We start from the raw sequence: 17853 nt of genomic DNA, 5'->3' as shown, positions 1-17853 counted from the left end.
TTTTCCAATGCCAAATTGGTATATATACTAGTTTGTGATATCCAATCTCTCAAGTACCGTAAATGTGCAGCGTAACTATACAGAACTATATTGGGAAAGTTGATGCCTCCATAGGAAGATGACTGTTGTAGTTTGATAAACGGGATAAGGGGACGTTTTTTCCTCCAAATGAACGTGCGGAATAGGCAATTCAATAAATGTTCATCTGATTTTGTGAGAAGTAAGGGTAATGTTTGTAGAGGATATAGCAATTTGGGGAAGGACACCATCTTCAAGAGATTCGCTCTACCCAGATATGAAATATTGAGATTCTCCCACCCTTTTATCTCTATCTTTATAGATTCGATTATAGGTCTTATGTTGAGTGTATAAAGAGTGGCTAGATTACGAGGAAGGAAGACCCCCAAGTAGGATATATAATTCATCTCCCACTTCAAGGGAGTGTTAGATGTCCAATTGGGTGTATGTCTATCCATGCCCAGAGAGAAAACAGTTGATTTATTGAAATTGACCCTGAATCCAGAGACAGATCCAAACTCCTCAATCTTCGACATCAGGGGAATCAGAGCGGCCTCAGGGTTGGACACGTATAATAAAAGATCATCTGCAAATGCCGTAATACGGATACTCTCATCACCAATTTGGATCCTTTGCATGACTGGCCAATTTTGAAGAACCCTTAACATTGGATCTAATGATAAATTAAACAATAATGGGAATAAAGGGCAACCCTGTCTGGTCCCTCTGTGCATTTCTATGGGAGCCCCTTGAAGTGTGTTAATTAGAAGGGAAGTTATTGGTTTATTATAGAAGTATTTGATCAAATCAATAAAGTCCCTTCCAAACCCACGCCTCTGCAAAATTGTATACATAAAGGGCCAAGATACAGTGTCGAAGGCTTTATGGGCGTCTAGGCTGACCAGCACATTATTGGTAATACTCATACCTTTGGAAGCCGCTATGGCAGCAATAGCTGAGCGAATTCCCTTAACCGAGTGCCTGCCATGAACAAAGCCTAATTGATGTTCCGTCAGTAACGAGGGTATAATGCTTTGAAGTCTGTTTGCCATGATTTTTGACAAAATTTTGAAATCTAAATTCAACAATGTGATGGGGCGATATGAGGCTAATAGTTTGGGGTCAGTGTCCGGCTTAGGAATGAGGGATGTAAATGCCCTATTAAATGTAGAATAGGTGGGATGTGAACGATGAATCGTTTTGTATAAATCAAGGAGGATGGGCGTGATTTCAATTTTTAATAATTTGTAATATTCTCCTGTAAATCCATCTGGCCCAGGAGCCTTGTGAAGTTTAAGCTTTGATATTACCTCAAACACTTCTTGAGGGCTTATATCCGCATCCAAGAGTTCCCTCTGAGAATCAGATAGAACAGGTAAGTTTGCCTCGTCTAGTAGTCTGTCTATCAGGTTGTTATCTGGTGGAATGTCAGAGTAAAGATCTCTGTAGTAATCAACAAAAGCTTCTGCAATTTCAGCAGATGTTCGTAGTAAGGGGGTATTAGTAGATGTTTGTATAGCTACTATATGGTTTCTACGTTTGGTCATTTTAGACATATTAGCTAAAAGTTTTCCAGTTTTATTGCCCCAACGGTAGTACTTATTTTTAGTGTAGTCGAGCTTTGATTGAGCTTGAACCGAGAGGAAGCCATCCAAGGCTTGCTTTGCTAATTTGTAATTGGCCTGAGAAACTTCTTGAGGGTTAGATGTAAATGCGTCAAAGCATAATCTCACCTGTTGGGCTAGAGAGTGGTAACGAGTAGCGGCCTCTTTTCTTTTATTTGCTGTATAAGACATAATAATGCCTCTTAAAACTGCCTTAGACGTCTCCCAGAATAGGACAGGATTATCTAAATGTTCAATATTGTTGTCAACATATTCCAACCACTGGCTGCGAAGATACTGATTAAAATGTTCAGAAGTATATAAATATGAGGGGAATTTCCACGAGGCAGTTCCAGGGCCCACCACCGGGAGACGCAAAGACAAATGTACTGGTGCATGATCAGAGACTACAATATTGCCTAAGTCTGTCTTCATGACCTCAGCTACAAGATGGTCCGCTATCAGGACATAGTCTAATCGAGAAAAAGAGTTATGAACCCCAGAGTGAAAGGTAAATGATCTATCTGTAGGATTTAAAAGTCTCCAGGGGTCTGTTAGGCTATGTGTGGTCTTAAACCTAGGTAAGACATGTAGATTCACTCGATTAGTGTCAGAGAGGGACGGTTGTCTATCTAAGGAAGGATCATCAATAACATTAAAATCCCCTCCAACTATCAAGCTATGTGTTTCACGTGAGGCTAATATTTGTGATATATTTTGGAAGAATTCTCTCTGGTGATCGTTTGGAGCGTATATATTAAGGAGTGTATATTTATGGTCACAAATTTGGATGTCCAATAGGATGTAACGACCGTCAGGGTCAATAACTGTGTCCAAGATACTATATGGCAACTTCCTTCCCAACAAAACAGCCACCCCTCTAGATTTGTATTTGTATGGTGCAGAGATACAATCATGCAACCATGAATCCCGTAGGGTCGAATCATCCCCCATCCTCCAATGAGTCTCTTGTAAGAAGATGATGTCTGGTCCAAAGCGCTTCATATGTAAGAGAACTTTCTTCCTCTTAACAGGAGTATTTAAACCATCAACATTCCAAGAGAGGATTTTAAGGGACGGTGGTGTAGATGGAGCGGGTGTGTTAATATGTTGTGGGTGTGACATAGCTAGCTCGTCCCCCCAACCAGGGGCAGGGTACTCACAATTGGCCGTGGTCTAGTGGAATGGAGTTTCCACATCCAGATTAAGGGTGAGCGCAAAGTAGAAAGTTGACCCCGGCCTCTCCAGTGTCGGTTCGGATTCATTCTTGAGTTTGACCTCGGATGAAACAATAATAAAATAAGCAAACATGTCCAAACATTCCTCAAACCACATTTTCTTTTTTCCTTATCCAACCATAAACAAAGGTAGATCCCAGACCAAGAGTCGGGATGTACCAAGAAAACAATTAACAAGTAAATTTTGAACTTATTGAATGTCGGGAAGACATAATAAACTGTGGATATATATTATAACATGAAATACCTGAGCAAATCAGGAATATATCCTGAACATAGTTAAATAAAATATCAAAATCTCATAGAGCGATAATGTCAACGAGTTGGTGACCGTCTTTCCCTACCCGGTGAGTTATGCGAGGACGGGGCTGGGAGAATGTAGCGTGTTGCTTCAACCAGGTCATCAGAAAACATAGTTTGGCCGTTCTCGGTCACCTTAATTTTGGCCGGGTATAAAAGGGCAAAACGTTTGTTGTTATCAATCAAGTGTTTACATACTGATGCAAATTCTTTGCGCTTTTGGGAAACAAGTACTGAAAAATCTTGAAAGATAAGTATCTTATGGCCCTCCACTACCAACCCCCGGCTCTTTTTGTATGCTCCCAAGATGGTGTCTTTGGCACGGTAGTCCAAAAACCGAGCAATAACTGGCCTAGGCCTAGATCGTTCCCCTTCACGTTCTTGCCCTATCCTGTGAGCCCTCTCAATATGAGGTTTATCCATGGATTGCTCCAGTGCTAGAGCCATTGGAAGGGCAACACTAAGGAATTGGACCAGGTGTGGTCCTTTGACAGATTCCGGTATGCCTATGAAGCGAAGATTATTACGCCGGTTTCTGTTCTCCAAATCATCTACTTTATCAGTTAAAATTTGTAGGGATTTGGCCTGCTTCTCTATTGTGCTTTGAACAGTAATCATATTATCCTCCACACCACCAACTCTCTGTTCAACCTCAGCAATACGATTAGTATTTGCAGCAATCGCAGTCATAGTATTGTCAATCAAATTATGCAGGTCCTCAAACCTTTTCTCTAATTGGGGCATAAACATAGCAGAGAATTCGACTGCAGAGATGGAGGGTGAGGTGTGAATAGAATCTGCCATCGGCGTGTCAATAGGTGGATCGCCAGATTTTTTAGGTGGAGATGAGGGGGGGGCAGTGCGAGTAATCTGTACTTTAGGTTTACCCATGTTTGATTGAGAATTGGAGACCACCAGCTTTTGCTTATGTAAAAATCTGTCCATCAGGCATACAAACTGCCAGTGCAAGGGTAAAACGGAAGGGGGAGAGGAGCCTAGTAGATTTTGAATATCAGGCTATCATATTGAAAAGGTACAATATCTTCCCAAAGGAGAAAAATAAGTACAGCAACTACATTCTATTTAGCATAAGACTGAGCATCCACTAGGCACAAGAGTGTATACTACCACAAGGTTAGTATGAGTGAGCAATAGTGAGTGACGGATACGTGAGCAGGCTCAAGTAATACAAAACACGTGTCTATTAGGGTGAATTAAGGTAAGAGTCTAAGGCGACAATTCCTATTAGGGATATGAAATATTGAATACAAATACAATGTGTTATAGAGATCAGTTATTAGGTAATAATATAATCAGGCTACTAGACGGCGGCGTTACGACAACACACCAAGTGAAAAGTGAAATAGTTGCAATCTAGTGAGTAATACTGATCTATTCAGAGAAGGGTGTACAATTTTTTTTTGTTTTGTTTTTGTTTTTTGTTTTTCAATGTGAGTGCTGAGGTTATGTAATAGCCGCAAATACAATCAAATAAATGAAATAATTGGTTCTCAGAAGGGCCGATGGCAGAGTGGGCCGGTCCGGCTCCCAGTGATCCCAGTTTAAAATAAAATTAAATTAAATACATTTTTTGAAGCCGCCATGACGTCACACGTCATGACGGCTCTGTGGGCCAGCCCTGCTCCAGCGCATTCATAAAAAACACACTCACCTTAGCAGCCTCCGGGAATCCACTGTGCGCCCTCTACAGACAGTACTACGCGGCCGCGCGTGACGTCATGACGTCACTTCGCGCTACCGCGTAGTACTGTCTGTAGAGGGCGCACAGTGGATTCCCGGTGGCTGCTAAGGTAAGTGTGTTATTTATTTCCACAGGGAAAATGGTGCTCCGGGGGAGAGGACAGGACATGTGCAGGGGGACGGGACACAGGTCCTGAAACTGTGTGCAGGGGGGGGGGGAGACACAAGTCCTGAAACTGTGTGCAGGGGGGGGGAGACACAAGTCCTGAAACTGTGTGCAGGGGGGGGGAGACACAAGTCCTGAAACTGTGTGCAGGGGGGGGGAGACACAAGTCCTGAAACTGTGTGCAGGGAAGGGGGGGGGGGAGACACAAGTCCTGAAACTGTGTGCAGGAGAGGGGGGGGGAGACACAAGTCCTGAAACTGCAGGGGGGAGACACAAGTCCTGAAACTGTGTGCAGGGGGGGGGAGACACAAGCCCTGAAACGGTATGCAGGGGGGGGGCACAAGTCCTGAAACTGTGTGCAGGGGGGGGACCCAAGTTCTGAAACTGTGTGCAGGGGGGAGGGACACAGGTCCTGAAAATGTGTGCTTGGGGGGGGGGGGACACAGGTCCTGAAAATGTGTGCAAGGGAGGGGACAAGTCATGAAACTGTGTGCAGGGGGGGGGACAGGTCCTGAAAATGCGTGCAGGGGGGGGGACAGGTCCTGAAAATGCGTGCAGGGGGGGAGACAGGTCCTGAAAATGTGTGCAGGGGGGGAGAAACAGGTCCTGAAAATGTGTGCAGGGGGGAGACACAGGTCCTGAAAATGTGTGCAGGGGGGGAGAGACAGGTCCTGAAAATGTGTGCAGGGGGGGGAGAGAGGGGCTGAATATGCCTACAGGGTTAATGAAGTGTCTTGCGTGGTATTTACAAAATAGAGCAGCTTTGGGGGGCATGATATCTGTTTTGTGTGGCAGTTACAAGGCTGCTCTCTTGTCTCAGCTATCACTAGAATATAAGATGGGGCTGGTAGAGGTAAATATTTTATTGACCACAAATATTCAGATATTACTTATATATGCCTGTACAATGGGGTAGTGTTATCTGTCCATAATGGAGTGTTTTTTGTTTTTTTAAAGAGTCCAATCATTCAGTTTATTAACATTATAGTAAAATTTTTGCATTTTCAATACAGGACAAGACAACAAAGACAACAAAGCAGCAAGAAAGAAGAGCAAGAACAGGTAAGAGACAACAGCGCAATCAATCTAAATGTGAATGCTGAAGAATATTTCGGAATATTTATATTTAGGAGTATTCCTATACAATGGGGATGGGGGGGAGCAGGGGTAGGGAGACGCTGTTGGGGCATTTGCCTACGGTGACCGAAACCCTTAATCAGGCCCTGGGTTTACTGTAGTCGTTTTATGTTTTCGCACTCAGTAGGAACAGTACGCTTTTGTAATTCAAGCAAACTGTTTTGCACAACAAGGGAATTGATCAGGGTGGGCAGAAGACAAAGTGTGAAACACAAGTTTGTGTTGCTGCTTAACATGTTGGACTGCACCAGCAACGCCACTTCAGCATGCAACAATTTTGCGCACGGAGCTCACAACAGGTGGGCCTGTATGTTTTTTAAATGCCAGGGCTGATTTGTAGTCCCAGTCCGGCCCTGGTTCTCAGTCACGACGTGTTATCCCAGTATGACTTGCAAAATATGTTGTCAGGCTGATCAGCAAGACAGGGTATCAAATGTAAATGGTCTGACAACCAGCGTTTAATGGTAAATCTTTCACTTTGGATTATTTATCTGTATTTAAGTCCAACCAGGTATACAGTTGACTATAGAAATGTAAAGGTTCCTCCAAGTGGCTATGTTGCACAGACAACTTTTCCAAAGATATTTTGTTGTTCAGTATATGTCTCCCAAAGTTATACTATCAGGTGTGGACACTGCAGGACTGCAATGAATACAATCAATTCCAGTAGTGCCAGATAGCTGTCAAAAGAGAAAAAACTGATCCTTGTAGGTGTTTTAAGTGTCTTGTATAAATGGTTATCTAGAATGCACTTGAGATTGGTCAGTCAGTGATGCAGTGCAAATAGCAGAGATATTCCTTTGGAGTGTGCCTCTTACAGTCTCGCTAGTGGGATCAAAGGTGACATTCCTAAAGATAGGATTAGAAACCCAGCATACCCTGTAACAGGGCTCCCAGCACAGCAACTATACAGAGGATCTTATATTATAGAAAGCTGTCAACACTCTGAAGATAGCAAGACAGTTCACATCTCAAATTCCCTCCTTGCAGCGTGTCCCTGGGTCATCAATTAGACAAGGGAGATAACACAAAGTAAATACTTGCCAGGCTGCTGTTAGACGGAGACTCGTTTCCTCAGTTCTATCTTAGCTGCCTGCTTGAGAAACAGTACCTGGAAAGTGTGCACAGTAAAGACTCCACACGAGGGTTTGCTGTCCTACAAGTGTGCTCCCACACACAGGCTCCCGGGCGTACAGATCAATCAGCAGCACCCCTGGCTCTCGCACAGAAACTCCACTGTTGCCAAACCAAAGTTTGCAGAGAGAGAAGCAATTTCAGCTGCAAGAGTGACCGCAGAGACAGCCAGTTAAGTGTAGGCTTCCACGCCAGGTGCAGTATATCTGCAATTTCGGCTGATTGCTTTCAAGTAGTGTGGCGGGAAAACCCGCTTAGCTCACAGATGGAGCTGGACTCCGGGGAAAATAAGGGTGTCTGTGTAGGATATTAATCCTATATTTGATCCTCACGTTTTCTAGCCCCAGCAGGTCCAGGGGATAATAATTTTATGCTGTGAAACACCACAGATGGTCCTGGATAAAAAATCCTCACACAGAGCAGGGTTAAGATGCGGCCATGCTAGATGCCCCGCCCACCGGAAGTCTAATGTATGTTTTATACTATATATTTTCTATTATAATAAATTATATTTAGAAGATCATCTAGCGCTGTCAGATGCTTTTTTTTGTGTTTTTTTTAACAGGGATAAATGTCACTTGGACAAAGTGAAATGGAAGTGATTAAAAGCACACCGGTGCCAAAGGGGAATATTTAGGACTGGAGGCAGACACATCCTCTATTAAAAGGACACAAATATTCTACTCTTTAATGAAATGTATACTAGAGTATAAAGTGGACTACAAATGAGGCTGCTAGAATCAAGGATCATATTCCTTTGTAAGATACAAGTTATGCACTAATTTGGGGAAACTACACCATCTAGTTTTTATAGGAGTGAATGACAATTTTTAAATTTGCATTTGGTAAAAAACAACTAAATCAGCAGCTGTTTATTAATGTATAATCACTTTTAAATTAAAAAAGTTCCCAGTAATCTAGAGAAATGGTAGAAATCGAAAAGCCTAAAGACAAAGGGAAAATAATTTAGATCCTTCCCAATGGCTCTGGTTAAAGAAAAACATTCTTCACTGGAGGAAAATTACTTTGTATGCTTAAAAATTTGCATCAAAGATACAGGTGTTTATATATGTTTTTAATGTTACAATTTTTAATGTCTGTGCTAGAAAATGATTTCCCAAATTTTATTTAAACCTTCCTTGTGAGCAGATGAGAGATGCATGTTATTTTGAAATGGATAAAAAACACACAGAGGGCTCTGAGATTTTTATATTGCAACGTGGTTTATTTTTAAAACAAAAGAGGGTCTTCCAGTTGTGCGCTGTTAGTGTTGCATTTTTCTGTGCATTTATATTGATTGCGTTTATTGTTTGAAGTAAGTAGATTCAGATGAGCTGGGAGTTCCATTTTTGGAAAGTATAGAGATAATTTGAGTTTAAACAATAGGAAGTACAAAGGTGGAACAATTCATACAGAAAATTGTGGCATTAAATACTTCTATTAGCCTAAACATTAAACAAAAGCTGTAGCAATAATTATGAAATATAAGAATTTATTACAGCCTGAAAATGATGATTGTAACTACAGAAAGCCGGAGTGGTGAAACAGATGGCAGTCATTGCCTTGCGTGAATTTGACGTTTGATCAGTGAGACTCACATTGGTTCTGCAGCAGGAAAGTACAAACAGAATAAAATAAAAAATAAACTTATACAAATAGATAATGTAACTGATAATCTGTATTAAGTGTGTAATTGTTCAGGTTTAAAGATGAGTAACTTAAATGTATATTTTCTTTTGTGTTTGTGTATGGTGTGTGATTGAATCTAGGAATAAACCCTGCAATAGAAAAAAAAAGGCAGTAATTGAATCTTTTGAGACCGGTTTTTCAAACAGTCTGAAGAAACCTTTGTTTCTATTCCATTCATAAAGTGCATCCAGGGAAAAGAAATGTACAAAAGAAATTTGTTGTGTCCCTCTAATAGGCTTAGATTCTGAAATCCTAGAAGGAAAAATAAGGTTTCACATGTATGTGCTATTTAGTAGGTGAGAGATATCCATTGTGTCAAGACAAATGGTCTTAGTCAATTGACCCTAATTGCAATGAGGTTATATAGCCTTAGAACAATACAAAAGACTGTAGATAACAGTTGCTAGGGACTTTTTCTGCATAAGAAACAATTGTCACCAATAAATAAATGCAGTCTGAGGTTATTTTTGTGTTGTTGTTCTTTTTCTGTGTGTTTTGTTGTTTTTTCTTTTTTTTTCTTTTGTGGGTTGAAAATTACGACATGGAAATGTTTTGTTTGTATTTAATACTAACTTTTATTTTTCTCTTTTGTAGACAAGAACAGCCAGAGATATATTTAGTAATTATGGGGATTGCAGGAGAAATACAAAATGTAACAATCGGTCATTGTAACACTCTTTCTTCTAACTGTGGTGGCCCATGATAACTTATTTGGTTGAGATTTATTATTTAAAAGGAAGTGTGTATATGCTCTGGTTCTAATGTTGTTTTTATGTATTCCAGAAAGACACACATGGGAGATACAGAGTATGTGTCACAAAGGGTTCATTTTGCAATTCTCTATTATAGTCACGAGTTCTTCACAAGGTGTATAGTTATTTTGATCAGAGATACCGGACTCCTTACGAGCTGATGGACGACATTGGATTGGAAGGGTGATGTAACTCCTGTTCAATTTAATAAGAATGGGGGAGGGGTCAAAGATTAGTTAAGTGTCAAGGGGATTAGTGGAATAGTTGAGAGCCAATTCCCCATAGTGCCCAATCCAACTGTCATCTTGCTGTAAATCTCTTTTTATCCTCTTCTTCTTTTCTGTTTTTCTGCAAATCATTTCGTTATTATTATTATTCTTTGTTGTCTTATTTCCCGTTCTTTACATCTCTAACTGTCAGTATCCCATTCTTTTCTTTTAAAGAGATACAAAATACGTAGACACTGTCCCAACTTTTTCAACCAAATAGGGGCGCAGTATGAAAAAAATAGTTTTGATGTATCCAGATTTGTTTATATTATCAGTGTTTGAAACTAAAGACTTCATGCATTTCTCGGTAACAGGACATGAGGTTGCAAGGGGATGGATCACAGCCATGCCAGACAAAGGTCCAATACTGGAGATATTGTCTCACCCATGGGGCTAGGACATTTTTGACAATGGACAGAATTAGGGGTACACACACTACACTGTCATAGTCACAAAAGAAACTGAAGATTTTGTTTTTATGTTTATAGAAGCTGCTGATTTTAAGTAGGAGTTTTGTTGTGGAAATGTGATCCATGTTTTATAGATTGCATGCGGTATCTGCAGTTTTGTCTCCTGAGCAAAGTGTACAAAGTGTACAAAGTGTGCCTCTACCTGCACAAAGGGTGGAAAGGGATAGGCGGCTAGATGAACGTGAATTAGGCAGTCAGACATATGCATCTCTGTGTGGAACATTTGATTAAGATTTTTGCCACAAGACCTGACATAAGTGAAATCCTTTAGAAAATGTGAAATATTCATGTTTTTATATTTTTTACATAGACATGTACTGGATATTGTTATAATTGACAAAGGTGCTATCAAATTTAACCCCTTTGCCCTCCTCACTTAGCCAGGTAGTTGAACTTGTGGGATTGAAAATGGCATGTGAGTTGGCAGAGAGTTAATTAGTTTGGTTTTGAGTTCTTTTCTAAGATAGGGGGAGACATTGAAGCGACTGAGGAACTTTTATGACAATAGCAGGACATGAGTAACACACATTACATGAAGGACTTGTGACAGTGACATAGTTACCACCTGAAGTAGCTGTTATTTAATTTAAAGCCTATACACATGACCTTAATAACAGGACTGACAAATCTGGCAAGTGGGCAGCAGGTTTAAAAATGACAACCAACAAATCAATGTTTTTTTGTTTTTTTAACACACAAGAATTAGTTCAAATATAAGATTTGTGCTACCTGCAGGAAAGGTCTGGAAGGTGAAGGGATGTGGTCAGGAGTCCTCTGGAACCTGGGGAGATGGACAAGGTGGGCCTGTGGCTCCCAGAGTGTATCTTCTAGGCCTAGCTGAGGCAGCACATGGTCTGACTCAACTGGGTAAAGAAGGTATGTGCAAGCTGGTAAGAGCATAGTGGTGTGCATCAGACGTTTCTTCTCAGGCTAGTAGGAAGGCAATGTCCTGGCTTACATGAGTGAGGAAAAATGTCAGGAAGACAATACTAATAGATCCATCCCATACCCCTCCTACAGATGGACTTTATCCAGGTAAAACAAATTAGCTTCATCCAATTGCTACCTTGCAGGATTCTCAATAATTTACTGGTGTACTGATGAAATATATCTGGAGAAAGATTTATTCAAGTGTTTCTAATATTGCTGTGTCAAATTCAAGATTTTTTTTTAGTAGATATGGTATCCCTAGAGTTATATAAAAGGTGAAAGGAGTATTCATTCTTTCTGGTAATAACTTTAGATAATGAGTACAATGTATGAGCAGTGATAGTAAGCTACATACTCTTTAGCAGCCATGAACCAGTGGGAAAATAAAGTAAACGGTACTATCTAGAACGAATTGAATAGAGTCATGGTTAAAACTAGATTGGAGTGGCCTGTACTTACACTTGTGAATAATACACATTTATTAAGGTTTCAATCCACATTTAGTTATTAGTGAAATGTATTAGAGATTGTTTATATATAAATGATAATATATTAAAAGTATCTAAAGCTCAGGATATAGGAAATGTATCATGTTTAGTGTCATTTTGATCTGCACATTACCATCTCGTATCTGCTCATTTTCACTTCCTGCAATCAATAGTTATGGAAGATAAAATATTAATGATCAAAATGACATTGTTTGGAAACTGTTTAGGGTCAGTTTCCTTAAGCGTCACATGTGTTCAGCAGTTGGGGGTGAGGTGGTCACACCTTATCAGAGGAATCTTTTGAATTAACCTATGACCAGCAGACAGCTGGATCATCATTAAACCCTGAGCCAATGAAGACCCTAGACATTATGCTTGTGTACATAGTGACGTCATCAGTAGTTTTTTTTATACTGAAGCTGTATATAAGCAACCTGGCCCATTGTTCTCTCTCTCTCTTAGCCTGACTACGGCAGACATGATTATTTTATGCTGGGCCCGGGTGAAGTGTTAGAGAAAATGTAATGTATTCAGTGTTTTATATTTTCCTGCTTTATTGTAATATGTTTTATGCGTAATAATGGCTTGCTGTAAATCCTGCTATATTTTGCAATTAAATATCTTTGTGCTTTGGAACCACAAAAATCTAATTGGACAATGTTTTATTGGTAAGCGATAAAATGAAATTAGTAGGCATTTCTAAGTTATTTGCTATGTAACAAAAGCCTAACACAGGGTATATCCTGTATTAGGCTAAGTTTTGCATAATACCACAGTCGCCATCATTTTCAATGGGGACTTTGGTCTGGGGCTATTTAACAAAATCCAAAAAGCCTAGTTTTCTGGCGTTTGAGCACATTGGTTAACACCATCTGTAAACAGTCAAAACCCTGTTAATTAATAAATAGGCCCCTAATGATCTATTGTGACTCTTCCCTGATTAACATTATGTGAATTTGGCACTCAATGTTCCCAATAATAATATACACTACTATGTTTTGCTCTATAACATAATTTAATATTATAAGTTATATGGATATTAATGCACGGTACTACAAACTAATGTAACTGTCCTTATTAGGAGACTTAAGCTCCTAATAACGTGCTAACCACTTAGCACGGTGGCTCAGTGGTTAGCACTTCTGCCTCACAGCGCTGGGGTCATGATTTCAATTCCCGTCCTTGGCCTTATCTGTGTGGAGTTTGTATGTTCTCCAGGTGTTTGCGTGGGTTTCCTCCCGGTGCTCCGGTTTCCTCCCACACTCCAAAAACATGCTAGTAGGTTAATTGGCTGCTATCAAAAATTGACCCTAGTCTCTGTCTGTATGTATGTATGTTAGGGAATTTAGACTGTAAGCTCCAATGGGGCAGGGACTGATGTGAGTGAGTTCTCTGTACAGTGCTGCGGAATCAGTGGCGCTATATAAATAAATGGTGATGATGATGATGATGATGATGATGTTAAAACGTTACGCTTGAAGATCTTGTTTTGACGGTTGTAATAGACTTAATGTTCCAAGAGCAGTTTCACTGCTAGTGTGCACCTGAGGTAAAAGAATGAGTGCTGGACAGGAAACCAACCACCTTGGAAAAAGCCTACCAGTTTGCGGATCAAATATGTCGCTGTTAGGCCACACTGGCAGAAGTGCTAGATTAACAGCCAACCCCTATGGACTGTATAATTAGTGGGACAGCCCTCTTCTACTCATCCCCAAAAGCAAGTATCCAACCCTCTGGGTACTAGTCAATGCCCCGCCCTGTCCCTGGAAGATTTCAGAGACTATCAGAGCCAAGGATGGAGAAGTGCTACAGCTGTGGGAAAACCAGTCACCAAAGGATGAACTGTCCCCCATCCCCTGCACACCAGACTCGAGTCTCTAATCTGAGTCCTGGGGCCTGGTTTACTTGCTTAACTGGCAAAGGTGAGCCTGTAGAGACTGTTTCTGCCTCTGCCAGCCCAATGGAGTGTGGCGTGTAGAGAGTCAATCAGAGGGACACCACTCTTTTACTCACTCCCAAAAACATGTATCCAGCCCTCCGAGTACCTTGTGCCAGCCACTGCCCCGCCCTCTTCCTGGAAGTTATCAGAGACTATCGAAGCCCAGGATACAGAATAAATGCTACAGCTGTTGGAAAACCGGTCACCTAAGGATAAACTGTCCCACACCTTCAGCACTACAGACTCGTGGTCCTAATCTGAGTCCTGGGGCCCGGTTGACTTGCTTAACTGGCGAAGGTGAGCTAGTAGAGACTGTTTTCACCACTGCCAGCCCAATGGAGTGTGGTGTGTCTGACGGTGACTCAGTGGAGAGAGTCACTTGTTTGTCCAAAATACCTCCCAAAAACATGTGGAGGAACCTATAGCCTGTCCAAGTGGGACTCGTGCAGGGAGATGGACTTAAAGACTCAGGGGCCTCAATAACTGTTGTGAGCCCCCATCTTATTGATCTTGCCACAGTATTGCAGGGTCACACTGCCAAAGATACTGTGGCAGATGGACTGGAGAAGGAAGTGCCCATAGCAAAGGTGCATCTGGACTGGGGAGATGGTCAGCAGTTGCTATATGTTGCCGTTATTAATGGCCTCCCAACCGTTGTACTTATGGGCAACGATGTTGGGGGTGGAATTGTGACAGCGTTTCTCAACTTTATTACCGGGAGCCAAGCTGCCAGACTACAGTCTTAAGGAAAATGAAAAAGTGGCAGCGCTGATGTATAGAATATATATAATTTATTAAAACATATAATAAAATAATGTTGTTTACATAAAAATGTAATATAATATCTGTGGATCGAGTTGGATATTAAAACACATTGATTACTAAAAGAGCTCTGTAAACATATACAAACATAGGCATATATGAAAGATCAGTAAATAGCGTCACACGGGTAATATCCAGGGGGAAGCTGAGGTATAACGTAAATGTTTTGAGAGCAGTTCCTCCTGTAGGTTAAGAGGTGATTGTATATAACCAGCTGAACCAGCTGTCCGACCAATGAAGCTCATATGCTCCTAGCACATAAAGTGCAGATGAAAGTCACATAAATCCACAATATACTGGTAGAATACCTTACTGGAACTGAGTTCTCCTTAAGCTCTTATGTTTCAAGCCCTCCTATGCCGCTGTGAGGAAATCGATTGCCTCAATAGAATATAAAGGCTCTATGTCTCCATAAAGAGCTAGGACTAAAAAATACGTGTATACACGGAAGTCCAAAAAAGTGGGTGTGTCCAAACTCATCCACGTCAGCCTGACGCGTTTCTTCTCCTCCAAACTGGGTGGTTTCATCAGCCTCTGAGAGCGTTAAGGAGAACTCAGTTCCAGTAAGGTATTCTACCAGTATATTGTGGATTTACAAAAGGCCCTCCAAAAGCTAGATATAAACTGAACTCCACGATCCGAAATAATCTCCTGTGGACAACCATGAAGTCTGAATATATCCTTGATAGAGATGGTAACCAATTCAGAAGAGGAGGGAAGACTCTTTAATTAAATAAAATGATCCATTTTTGAAAATCGATTTACCACCACCCAGATGACAGTGTATAAAATTCATAGAGATGCTAGACCAAGGGTGATCTGGGACAGGTAGAGGAAGTAGTAGACCTGGAGGAGGTTGCCTAGGTATCTTGTGCTGAGCGCAAACACTGCAAGCAGAGACAAAACTGCATACATGCTAAAAAAAGGGTAGGCCACCAAAAATGATGAAGGAGGAAGGCCGAGGTCTTATTAACTCCAGCTTGACCGGACAACTTAGAACAGTGGGCCCAAGGGAGTGCTTTGATGCGGAGATGAGGTTCTAAGAATGACTAACCAACTGGAAGAGTATTGGGAGAAGTTTAAGTTAAGGCTAAAATTTTGACAGGATTAATGATGGGCTGAGGGTCTGTACCCGCAAGGAGATCGGTATTGTCAAAGGACTGGGAGAGGTGAGAAAGAAATCAAAATGGGAAAGGAAGGATGAACACCAAGCTTGGCGAAGGTTCAGACACTGAGCAGTTTTAAAATAGTGAGATTCTTGTGATCTGTATTAATAGTAATAGGATACTGAGCTCCCTCAAGCAGGTGATGCCATTCTTCTAAGGCAAATTTGATGGGAAGAAGATCTTTATCACCTATACCCTAATTTCTTCCACAGGGGGAAAACTTCCTAGAGAAGAATGCGCAGGGATGACATACCCTAGAAGAAGATACTTCTGATATGGCAGAGGCAATGACCTCCAAAAAGCATTGTTTGAGCTGGTCAGGTTGCTTTAACACAGGGGCAGAAGAGAAAGCTTCAGTAAGGAGAAGGTAGTAACCGCCTCAGGTGACCAGATTTTAGGATTGGCGGACCTCCAGGTAAGATCAGCAATAGTAGTGCTGAAGGTGGAGAAATTCTTAATAAATTGTCTGTAGTAATTATCGAAGCCAATGAACCGTTGGATCACCTTCAGGCCCTGTAACTGTGGCCAATCAATGATAGTCTTAACATTTTAAGGGTCCATTTGTAAACCTGATGCAGAGACCAAATAGGTCTTCATGTAGCACACAAATATCAACTTTAAATTTCAGTGTACAAATAAGCTATCAAGTATTTGTGTGCTACATGAAAAAACAGTCAGTATTTAACTTATGTGCAAAACAGAATACTAATTTGCACCCCTTGCATTGTAACATGGTTTTGTCCAGGAGACTGAAATAAGAAGTTTCTCAAGTTAAGATTCTTAATGAATTAGGCCCAATGTTTGAAATTCTCTATTAAATGTTAGAAATAATTTACAAAAGAGGCCTGATTGACTATATTTGTTTAATCATTCCTAATTTGCTTCATATAACACCAAAAAAAACCTTATATATACTCAACTATTTTAGTGAATAGTAGCAAAATGGATTACCTTCTATTAGGGAAAGAACGTCTATTAGACTTTCCTTCCGTAATATATACCACAGCAGTAGAGGCTAAGCTATTACATTAATGCCATTTTGTTTGTGAGAGACGATTTTGCATTTATTCTCCATTATGCACTGTTCTCATAGTGCAGCATGTCCCCACCACAGTGTGATGCTTATACTTTCCCCAGCGTGGGTAAGCAGCCGCTGATTGTAATAAATATTTATATCAACCCTGAAAATGATTAACTAATTTGAATAGGAGGACACAAAGTAGTCGCGTGCAGGCTTAGCCGCATGTTATCTGACATACGTTTTGCAAAGGCTTTGTCTTAGGAAAAAACCGATCATCCGCAATGAGCACACTTTTATGTTGACAGGTGACCAATCACAAACCAATTTTATTGACAGACATGTTCGTGGGCCATGGTGTGGATATTTTATTTTGTACATAAAGGGCTAGATTTACTAAGCTGCGGGTTTGAAAAAGTGGGGATGTTGCCTATAGCAACCAATCAGATTCTAGCTGTCATTTTGTAGAAGGTACTAAATAAATGAAAGCTAGAATCTGATTGGTTGCTATAGGCAACATCCCCCCTTTTTCAAACCCGCAGCTTAGTAAATCTAGCCCAAAGACTTTATTGTGCAAACTGATGAGTCACAGTACGGGATGAGAGCAGTACTTAGCCAGGTGGGGCCAGATGGGAAGGAGCACCCTGTGGCCTATTTGAGTAGAAAACAGGTAGGTGGGGTATGCACACAATTGAAAAAGAATGTTTGGCAATTGTTTAGAGAGTGAAGAAATTTCAACCTTATTTGTATGGACAACATTTTACTGTGGTGACTGACCATAATCCTTTAGGGTGGCTACAACACACCTCATGGAAGAATGACAGACTTTTGAAGTGGAGTCTTGTACTTCAAGTTTATGACTTTCACATCAATCACAAGCAAGGAAAGGCCCACAACAATGCAGATGGGCTATCTCGGCAAGAAGAGTCAGGTCCACAGGTCACCTCCGGTAACCCCAAGAGACTGAGACTGTGGGACCAAGGGCCAAATCGTTGTGACATGACCCGCTGGT

This window comes from Mixophyes fleayi, chromosome 4 (genome assembly GCF_038048845.1).
Source record: "Mixophyes fleayi isolate aMixFle1 chromosome 4, aMixFle1.hap1, whole genome shotgun sequence".
Taxonomy (NCBI): Eukaryota; Metazoa; Chordata; class Amphibia; order Anura; family Limnodynastidae; genus Mixophyes; species Mixophyes fleayi.
Note: the sequence above shows the minus strand (reverse complement) of the source record.